Source organism: Venturia canescens, chromosome 9, assembly GCF_019457755.1.
Source record: "Venturia canescens isolate UGA chromosome 9, ASM1945775v1, whole genome shotgun sequence".
Lineage (NCBI taxonomy): Eukaryota > Metazoa > Arthropoda > Insecta > Hymenoptera > Ichneumonidae > Venturia > Venturia canescens.
The window spans coordinates 6555476-6567160 of record NC_057429.1 but is presented as its reverse complement, the minus strand read 5'-3'; the positions used below and the strand labels follow the sequence as shown (position 1 = coordinate 6567160).

At 41.8% G+C, this 11685-nt stretch overlaps 1 protein-coding gene across 3 annotated transcripts in view; it reads left to right on the top strand.

Annotated features, from left to right (window-relative positions):
• The window catches only part of inaD (inactivation no afterpotential D), a 2962486-nt gene that overhangs the window by 833239 nt on the left and 2117562 nt on the right, over positions 1-11685 (top strand). The gene's annotated exons all lie outside the window — the stretch shown is intronic.

Sequence of the window (11685 nt, the reverse complement as noted above, 5' to 3'; positions counted from 1 at the left end):
GAAGTCCGGAGATGTTCCTAGTTCATTTCCAAAGTCCATCGAAAGCCTCCAACTCTATCAAGACATACCTGTTAAAAAATTAGAACATATATATTAATAAAATGAAATAACTATAGAAAATAATACAATCACACACCACATCACTCCGTTGCTGACCCAGTCACTTATTTATTTTCTATTTACCTGATATTATATAAAAATATGAACTGAATGATTTTGGCTCATTTCAAATTTTTTGAATGAGCCGCTTTGACTTCTATTAACTTCTGCAATCATCGCTTCATCATTTAATGATTCATTCCCTCCATCACTCAATTGTTTCTTGATCCTTGACACCTTCGGATCATTTTATTTTTGCAACGGCAATATAACTCTGTATCAGCAGTCGCTTCTGACTTGTTATACTGACCGATACAATATGTTTAGTAGTCAATAAGAAATAAAAAATAAAAAAAGAGAGAGAGGTCGAAATAATATAATGGTGGTGATTACTTTTACCTGAACATCCTCAAGGAAGTAGCATGTTGAGAAGTCCAAAGATATCTGAAAGTAATTTCCTTAGGTCATCGAAGGCCTCCAGCTCTATCGAAACTGACCTATTGAATAAAATCAAACAATTATTGGAAATGATGCACTCCCACTTTGACTCATTGCTTTGTTCACTCAGTCAGTAACTCATCCATTTGCCCAATATTATATAAAACTATAGAATGACTGGCTTTGGCTACTTTCTTTTCAACATTCTCTTCTTCAAATATCTTTCGTAACTCATTCACTCGCTCTATCACTTAAGGTAACTCCTGTACTGCACGCTAGCCAAATGAGTGCTAAATTTTGAAAACGATTTTAAACCAAGTTCAACATACCGATTAAACTTATTATTAGTAGATATGCATTCAAACATTTTATTAACGTAAAAAATATTAAAAATGATAGTTTTGCAAAACCATCAACTGATAAATGATCAAATGAAAATTTCTACGATGACACATTTTCACAGGTATTTTTCAAAGAATCATCTGTATTTTTTAACCGATTTTATTACATCAAGTCTCATTTTGTTCCTTAACTGATCCTCTATGAATTCACCACGTACATTTTCCTGTAAATTCATTCCTTCAGAAATGATTGATGAAAAATTTTTTTCACTAATGAACATTTAGCTGCAACAGTGAAACGATCAAGTTAAGAAAAAAAACAACTACATGGTGGATTCGTAGAGGACCAGTTAAAGAACAAAATGAGACTTTTTGCAATAAAATGGATGAATAAACGGAGATAATTCTTGGAAAAATACTAGTGAAAATCTGTCATCGTGAATAATAGAATTTATCAGTTGATGATTTTGTAAAACTATCGTTTAATATTTTTACATGTTAATAAGATATGCTGTAATACAAATCCACTAACAATACATTTAATCAAGACGTTAAACTTAGTCTAAAAACGTTTTAAAAATGTGGCACTCATTTGACTAGCATGCAGTACAGTAGTTACCTTAATTACTTGCTTGCTCCCTCACGCATACTCTCACTTACAGTAACTCCTAAAGAATAACCATTGTTACAATAGCAACATACCCTATTCGACGAAATTTGACTTTCATCAACTGATAGTTTCTTTTTTTAAAGCCAAACTTGAAATGATTTCCTAATTATATTTATATTATATATAAATCTATATATAAATAAATAAAAATAATCTTACCTGAAACCACTGCTGATTTTTAAAAATATCATGGTGATTATTGAAATGAATAATATGTTGATTGTAAAGAATGAAACGAAGATCAGTCGTCAAGTTTTTTAAAATCAGAAAGAAAAGAAAGGAATTTAGTGAATAAAAGAGAAATAATGACTTGTATTGAACAACATTATTTTTAGAAACACGTAAAAAATTGAAGCGCTCACGGAAATTTAATCGCAATTCCTATTCCGCAATTTAACGACGCACTACTAAGTGATTCATTGAGCACTAAATGTATATAATTTTACATTGATAAATGAACAAATTATTGAAAATTATTTGCACATTATATATAATGATTTATTATTTCCATATGTCATTCGCAACTCGTAAACAATGAAATGTGTTGAAATGCAATTTTGTGAAAATATAATATATTTATTAAACAAATATACTCATCTACGATATTTGTTTATAAATATCGATTCGATAAATTTAATTTTCGATTCAATATTCATACATATAAAAAACATTTTATTGAAAAATAAATTCTTAATAAATTTTTAAGTAAAATGTTTTCTAGGTGATAAAAAATATTGAATCGAAAATGAAATGTGTGGAATTTATTGTGACAAAATTTTTAATTAAACTAATATTCATCTACGAACTTTAATAAATGTATATATTTAATATATATGGGCATAATATGTACAATATAATATATATAGACACATTTAAATATACTTTTATCGCTCACTGTACCTGTTATTACCCTAGCTATTTACGGTACGCATGCATGATGAAAAGACTATTGCCACCTCTCTCGCTCTCACTCCACGTAAACAGAGTGAAATAATGACTACGTTTACATGGCGCTTTTATTCCGATTTTTTAATGTGATAAAAAATTGAGTGAGAGAATAGAAAGAGAAATGAAAAAATTATATAATGAGAAATGCAAATTGAATTGAAAGAAAAAACGAAAAAATGATAGGATGAGAGAATGATATCAAAAGAGCAAAAGAATATAGGAAAGAAACAGAAAAATTGCAGGATAAACAATACAAATAATGCGAATTGAATAAGAAAAAAAAATCAGAAAATGATAAAAAGAACAAAAGATTAGGAAATGAAATAGGAAAAATATAATAGAATGAGGGATTCGAATTAAATGAGATTATAGAGAAAACGAAAAATTGTAATGAGAAAATGATAGAAAATGGAATAAAAGAATAGGGAACGAAACGGGAAAAAAGGATAAAAAATACTAGTTGAATGAGAAAATTATAAAATCATTAAATGCGAACATGATAGAAAATAGAGTGAGAGAATAGGAAATGAAATGAACAAATGATAGATTGAGAAATTCAAGTTGAATGTGAGAATAAAAGATTGAAAACAAAAAAATGATAAGGTAGAAAAATGATAGAAAATAGAGCAAAAAAAAAAAGAAATGAAATAAAAAAAATGATGGCATGAGAGTTGCAAGTTGAATTAGAGAATCAGAGAAAAACGAAAAAATAATAAAATAACAAATGCGAGTCGAATGAGAGAATAAGAAAAAATTATTCAATGAGAAACGTGAATTGAATAAAATAAATAAAAGCACGAGAAAATGACTAAAGAAAGAATTAAAAACGAAAAAATGATAGAATGTGAGATTGATACAAAATGGAGCGAAAAAAATAAGGATGGAAACGAAAAAACGATAGAATAAGATATACGAACTGAATGAGAAAATTAGAAAACCAGAAACTGAGAGAATGATAATAAGGATGGGAGTAAAACGTGAGAAATAAAATGAGGGAATAAGATTAGAAAAAAATGAGAGAATCATGGAATGATATGAGAGTATGAAAGAAAATTATAGAATAATATATATATGTACGATAGTAAAAATTTAAAAGAACACTAGAATATGAAAGAATGAAAATGAATATGAGAAATTATTTTATATAAATGACAGAAAATGCAATAAGAATAATAGGAAAAATAAGAAATTATGGTATTGAAAAACTTAGATAAGAAAAAATATGGTAAGAAAAAAAAATAGAAAAATCCTGCGTAGTCTCGCGGTTTTATAGTTTTATAAAAACTAATATTAGCTCGTCAAGCGCGTTGCTACGAGTGGGAGAGAGAGGGAACGAGTCTTGGCGCGCTGTCTCTCTCGCTCGAACGGGCGCGAATAGAGGGGATATCGCGTTCAGTGGACTGGGCGAAACGAAACGGGACAAAAGTCACGTTTCGTGCAAAGGGCGTATGTCCAAATGTAAACGACGCTACTCAAGTCTTTCTGACTCCAAGCGACTAGAGCGTACCGAAACACTCGGTTTTAATCGACCAAATCATCATATCTCAGGATTGAGCGAACGGATTTACTTGCAACAAGGATCAATTGAAAGAGAAAAATCGAAAAAAAATCGTCACTAATTTTCAGATTTTTAACTGGAATGGTTTGTCCGTTAGAACAGTTTGAAAAACGTTATGACGTCATAAATCGACATATTCGCGTATATAAGAGTGCGGCAGGGCTCGCGCTGGCTTTTCTTTTACACTCTCGTTTTTTCTTTTAATACTTGGCGTCGAGCCGCTACCGCGTCTCTTGATAACGCTCAGATTTTTATGATGACTGCCTTTGGTGAAAAGATCCACAACATTGTTGTTAGACGCCTCGCGCATCAAATCATCGATTATGAGAAATTTTGCGCGAGGGTCGTTAGCATAATCAGCACTCTGAGGTAGACCCTCGTGGAACTCTATTGATTCACCATACTCCGTGTACGCTGAATGCCACTCGGAGTAATAGAAAATGACTCTCTCAAACGGCTCACTGCTCATCCATGAAATAAACTTTAAAAATTTTTTTACAAAGTACGTTTTACCGCAGCCTGTGGGACCACAGATCATTGAGGTCCAGGGATGCTTCCACCGTACATCCATCTGCGCGAATGACCACGTTTCCTGCGGGGCAGTATAATATAAAGAATTCGAGCAGTTGAAACATGTATAGAGCTTTTATTTTCCGGTAACAGTATAAATATTTTACAGTAATAACATAGATATTTTACAACGCTGCTTAACAATGTTTAAAGCGAGAGTTTTTATAAACGGTTATTTGTAGCCGTAAGGGAGCGAGCCGTATTCGCCATCACGTCTTCGCTTGACGCTCAGAGGCATGCACGATTTCTTTTCGGGTCGTGTGACAACCTGGTGGAACGGTGTACGACGTATTGAATCAAACTGTAGTACAACAGGATTTTCTCTCTCACCTATTATAAATGACCGTATTGATTCGTAATTTATCAGCGAGCTGTTTGCGTAATTCAGCGTTATGCCTTTAACCTTGCAAACCTCGCTTTCCGCGCCGCTCGGCGTATTAACTATGAAAGAATAAAATTTAGGGCCGCCTGAGATGAAAGACTTAATGTAACTGCCCTCGCCGTAAGAGCTTAGCTCGTCGGTTAAATCCCCTAGTAATTGACCCGTTGGCGGTTCATACTCTCCAGGCTCTTTTCTCGTGACATAAATAACGGAATCGGTGTCGCAGTACAGAGCACGCTTACCCAGCGGTTCGAGATAGGTGTAAAGTTTTAAACGGGCTTGGGCTGTGGTGTATGCAGCTATGACAGTATTTGCTATATTAGACGGTATTACAGCATCATCGGTTTTCGTATAATTAACATACAGCACCTGGTTGTTAACAGGTAGCATACCAGTGATCTCGTGCTCGGGGCTATTTAGCAGCTCCATAAGTTTTTCGCGTGTCGACACTATTTCTGTTTGTGGTAAATTTTCGCGTTGTCCAAATTTACCCCAAAAGGAGTTAAGACAAAGTTTGGCTACCGAGCGCAGCCCCGGGTTTTTCGCTACCGCGCCCCGCTCCAGCTGAACCCCTTCGGCTGGAAGAAGTTATATAACGCTCTTGGGCAGCCTCGTCATCTGTATAACCCTCGGGCCAACCGCTAGCCTCTTGTTTGATTTTAAGAAAAGTGTTTATGTACGCGGTGAAAAGGCCCCCCTCCTGTGTATCGCGGTTGTACTGCGTTATCTTATACTGCCAAATCTCGCTCACGGTTAATATTTTATACCCGCACGCAATAGCTTTTCGCAATTCATCCACTACCCAAGTACCGCTAAATACACGCTCCGCGGGGTCTTCATGAGGACACGCGTCCTGGTTCATTGTTTCGCAGCAGCTACGACATAACCCGAATAACAGGCGCTGATGCATTCGCACCGGCAGCACCGGATGATAAAGATTTTGCGGTGGAAGCACTGTACATTTAACAAGGCCCTCGACGCGGGAAAAACTGATATTATTTTCGGGACCTGTCAGCGCCCTGCACTCGTCGCCGACGTATACCGTTGGATGGCCCACCGGATATTGGCCGTACTTGCAGATGTATGGGTACAAAGAGCAAACGTCAACATATCGTATCTGCTCCCCGTCTTTCACGTCGTACAGAGTGACCATGTTTTCCGTGCGACCACCGAAAAAAGCATCGCGCGGATTGAGAGGCTCCGCTCGAACCAGAGGGTGATCACTCACAAAAGCGCTCATCTCTAAATCTGTTTTTATCATCCGGTCATACGCGCACTCCCAAATCTCGGTTAACGTGTAGCCGCTTGAGCGGATTCTCTGCGATATAGCGTTTGTTCTCTCGAGACGCTCGTTCAGTGTATCACCGTCGCTTTGTACACGGTCTCTGTTTACAGTGAAACAGCTCAAACACCCGTGCCAATAGCAACCGTGAAACTGTAACACATGGGTTGAATCAGGTGTTTCGTAGTAGCCGTCTACTAATAAATTTTGAGGCAATTTAAACTCGCGCGAGCGTCCTGCGTGAATGATACGACGATTTAAAGAATGCTCCATCCACACGAGCCAAGAGATCGCTTTTTTTGAGTGATTGTGAGCCCATCTGTAACCACCCGTAGGTATAATACCGATCGTGTTAGGTTTTAAAAAATTTTTTCGAAAGATTTGAAAGCAGGCGGACGCGATTGTTGTGTTTTCGCTAAACGGGCAAACGCGTCCGCTGTCCTTGAACATTTTCCGGAAAACCACACAGGCCTGTCTCAATATCGTAACGTCGTTTTTACAATAGGTTATGAGCTCGTTTGAAAAGTTAAATACATAAGAGGCATCCTTTAACTCGTTATACCATGCAAAAAAACGCTCGCGTTCCTCCGGGCGCATAGTGTCGGGAGAGTAATCGGCTGCGGGCGGCATCGGCCCAATATGATTTTGATTCTCGGGTCTATTGAACAGATGCGGAAAAGATCCTTTGGCGAGAGCAGTTTTTAGACCGAAAGATTTAGGCAGTGCACTCAGAGGCATATGAAAGTAGTTCAAGCTGTCGAGAAACACGAGTTTGCCAACGCGCATTGTGATGATTTTAGTGCCGTTCATTATTAAAGACGGGAGCTGCGTTTTTTTCTCCTCGATGAAGTAGCGCAGGATAAACTGGGCGTCGAAACCACCGGCGTTATGGGCTATTAAAAATATGTGAGAGAAGCCCGGCATACTCTGTATGGCTAACTCCACAAGTTGACACACAGGGTTCGTCCTAAATATAAACTCGTGATCCCCGCAATGCTCGCACGGCTCGTCTATAGAAGCATTATCGCAGCACTTGGTGCAGACACGTTGAGCTACGCAAAGATTCGGTTCGTGAACGCGCGTTGTAGGATCACCTTTTACAGGGGTACACTGCTGCGTTTCAAAATCATAGAATATGAATATGTTCTCTATTGGCCTCTCATCGACGCGAATAGGCCTCATATAGCACAGGCGATTATAGGGGTGCCGCGATTTACACGTTTTACAGAAACCCTCCCCGCACACATGCGTCTTTTTCTCTAAAGGTCTTATCGCGCGAAAGCAGTTACGGCACCGCTGAAGAGACTCGCAAACAGTGTTTACCCTGTGTTTACGACGGATGGTAACAGCCCTGTGATTTTCTAAACATTGTTCCCCAAAAAAATCGCGGTTACATGTCTCGCATCTGATCGCGGCAGCTGCTCACAGAGCGCAGGGCGGTGCTTGAAGGCAGCGAGGGCATTTCTTTTTTAAACATCTATGATCCCGACGAGAACGGGCGTTACAGATTGCGCAGAAGTTTAAGCTGCCTACACGACCACGCAGATTCAAGATAGGCTGGAAATGATGCGACCGCTCATAATACAGAATGTATAACGTGTGCCGGACTGAGCCTACTGTATCCATAACCGTCTGTGTACCGTCAAACACCGGTCTTTCGCGTCGCCCCAAAGTCAAAAACTCGAAAACCACGATAGCTAACCCCTCGCGAGCCAAATAATTCTGGTATATAGCAATTTCGCGCATACCACAGCCAGCGGGCTGTATAACAACATTTGCGCTTCTCGTGAGCTCAAGCGCCGCCTCTTTTTGAAGCGACCCGTTAATCTGCCGTATACGCTGCCATACAGAATGCAGAGCCCCCGAGCGTATCTCACCCCTTTCCGTGTACGCGCGTGCTGTTACTAACGAGCGCGGTAGACACAGATTGTCGGTATTTCGAATCGTTAAAATTGATTTTTTAGCAACGCCCTCGTGTGTCAAACCTTTTCGCCCCCTACCCTCCAAACCTTTAACGATACATACTTTTATATGGAAAGAATCATCAATATCCAGAGACGCTGCACTTTGAGCTATGTTTGTTATTAATTGCCAGATATCTACAAATGTATAGGCGCGGACAGGACGGAATGAAAGCCAGACGGGGCCGTGCGCTAAGCAGCTCGCGGAGAACGAGATCCCCGCGTAGTCACCACCCTCACAGTGACTCGTGAGATGCATCAGAAGATCGCGGAATGCTCCTTCAAGCCATGGTGTCACGTTTGCGCCAGCGTGAGGTTGGCGGATACGCAATGTTATCTCCCGACCACGTAGTTGAAAACGTTTGAAATAACGGGCTATATCGTGCGTGATGATGATCCGCCCTCCCGGGGGTTGCACATCCCCGAAAGCCTCGTTCCCCTGTGTATTGCGTGCTCTTCCCCCGCCCGTTTGTATATCTGTAATCAAACAAAGGCGTGAGTTATAGAGTAGAGATCGCCGATAAAAAGGCATATTGTAACTTTAGTGTACCTCGTACTAATCGCGGTACGCCTATAACGAGATAGCTGACGAGTCAGCTGACGAGTACCCTGTGGTAAATATAATAAAGCCTTTTTAAACATATCCTGTATATACCGCAAGGGCTAGAGATAAAGAGAGAGAAAGCGCGCGAGTGAGGGAGAAAGAGAGAGAAGACGTTATTATTTCTTTACCTGAATCACACTCCATCAGCTCTTGAAACCATAGGCCGAAGCGTCTAGCTTCTAATCGCTCCTCGTTTAGACGCTCCCCCTCCTCCTCCTCCTCCTCCTCCTGTCGAGCATCCATCGGATACACCCCCAGCTGATTCTCGGGCTGTACGAGGTCATCTTCCTGCTGACGATGGTGGTGATACGATGGACCCGCTATCGCTCCGTCGTCATCGTTTGCTCTGGCTTGCCGGTACACAGCTGTTTGGGTTATTTCATAATTTCTGTTTATTAACGCGGTTTATTTTTATTTTATTATCATTGTACGACTATGCTTACCCAGTATATCAGACCGATCGCTAAACATCAAGGAGGGGTTGAGAATAGTCGACGCCTCGTCGTCATCAGACTCGGGTTGCAGCGGTATCGGTTCGGCCGATGCTGCCGAGGTGCTCGCCCTAGGCTCTTCCTCAGCCCTCTCCTCATACTGCGGTTCTGAAAAAAAATACCGCCCCAGTAGTTTTTATGTCTAAAAACGAAAATCGAGGATAATAACGTCAAAACAGAGCTGAATACGCACGGTAAAGGGCGGTTTGATGCTCTGCTTCCTCCACAGCTCTCGTCGCCTCAGCGAGAGCCTCTTCTTCTTCTTCGTCGCTCACCGCGTCGTAAAACTGCCGATGGCCTATGGTGAAATCCTGCGGTATCGGCTCGGCCGGGGCTGCCGAGGTGCTCGCTCTAGGCTCTTCCCCTACCCCCTCCTCATGCAGCGGTTCTGAAAAAATACCACCCCCAGTAGTTTTTATGTCTAAAAACGAAAATTGGGGATAATAACGCCAAAACAGAGTTGAATACGCACGGTAGAGGACGGCTTGACGCTCTAGATCCGTTTCCTCCGCAGCTCTCGTCGCCTCAGCGAGGGCCTCTTCTTCGTCACTCCCCGCATCGTAAAACTGCCGATAGCCTATGGTAAAAATAACTGCTGTATTGCTAACCGCCAACAACAGTGATTTATCGAGCTAATGGTACTTACATCTGATTTCATCGACAAGGCCTCTTACGCGGGGAGCTTCTAAAACACCGCGGCGCTGTAACTCCTCATACACAACACCCAGCACTCGTTGACCACTTAATATGCCTCTGTTATAGGCCACCACTAGAGCGCGTAAAGGGGCCCACCAGATCACGTATTTAAGTCTGTTCACGAGTCGATCACCCGATAAACGCAGCAGCTCGTAACACCATAGATCATTACACCGACGTCTCAGCTGAGCGCTATGCGGTTTTGTTAGACGTAAAAGACCCAAAATACAAGAACGCACTGATTCATCCGACATTGTAAGGGGTAATCGTTAAATACCGCTCTATATGACGGTTGAATCGCTACTGACATATCTCGAGCGAGAAGATAGGTGTGAATCATAATTAAAATGCTAGCGATATTTTTTTTCAAGACGGCAAAGGAGCAGTCGCTGAAGTTTTACAGTACTCTGCATGGTCCCCGGTGTTTGCGTGAAAAAGCACGCGCACGAGTGAGACAACTTTGTTTATGCCTGTGCAAGCATATTTCCGAGCATATTGCTCCATCTCCTGTATAGCATCTTCTCCCGAAGACCGAGCTGTGTCTTTAGCCCTCGGAGATACGCCCTTCATAAGTGAATCGATTGAATCCGCAAAAATAGCATATAATAAAGAATATATATCGGTGGGGTTTGTTTAGAGGTATCAAGAGGCTGTAGCCGTATGCGTCGTTTTGACAGCTCTGTATAAAGCATCGCGTCTCACGGGAGAGCGAGAGAGAGGTTTGCTCGCTAAAGGATCAGTGTGATGAGAGCGAGCGAGACGGTATATGGTATCACTGCTGCAGCTTTGAAGCACTGTGCCTCTACATCTAGCGAAAGAGCGAGTGAGAGAATGCACGGTGTCGCGAGTGTGAGCGAGAGGGCATATGCTGTTGCTGCTGCTCTCGCGCTCGTGCGCTTCACAAGAGAGAGAGTGAGCGAGAAAATGTATCATGTCTTCAGGTGTGGGCGAGAGGCTGCGCTCTATCCTCGTTACAGCTCTGGAGCGCTCGGCCGATGCACGTGCAATTCTGATGACGCTGCACGACGGCGTCGCGAGAGCGCAGGGCCTCGCATCTCATGAGAGAGCGAGTGAGAGGGCTTATCACGGCACGGGCGCGAGCGAGATAGCATACACTATCATTGCCGCGACTCTCAAATGCTCGAGTATTGGGCCTCACAAGAGAGAGAGAGAGGATATATCATGACGCTGGAGCGAGCGAGACGATATACGGTATCACTGCTACAACTGTGAAGCGCTGTGCCTCTACACCTAGCGAAAGAGCGAGTGAGAGAATGCACAGTGTCGCGAGTGTGAGCGAGAGGGCATATGCTGTTGCTGCTGCTCTCGCGCTCGTGCGCTTCACAAGAGAGAGTGAGCGAGAAAATGTGTCATGGCTCCAGGTGTGGGCGAGAGGCTGTGCTCTATCCTCGTTACAGCTCTGGAGCGCTCGGCCGATGCACGTGCAATTCTGATGACGCTGCACGGCGGCGTCGCGAGAGCGCAGGGCCTCGCATCTCATGAGAGAGCGAGCGAGAGGCTTTATCACGACACGGGTGCGAGCGAGATAGCATGCGCTATCATTGCCACGACTCTCAAATGCTCGAGTATTGTGCCTCACGAGAGAGAAAGAGGATGTATCATGACGTTGGAGCGAGCGAGACGG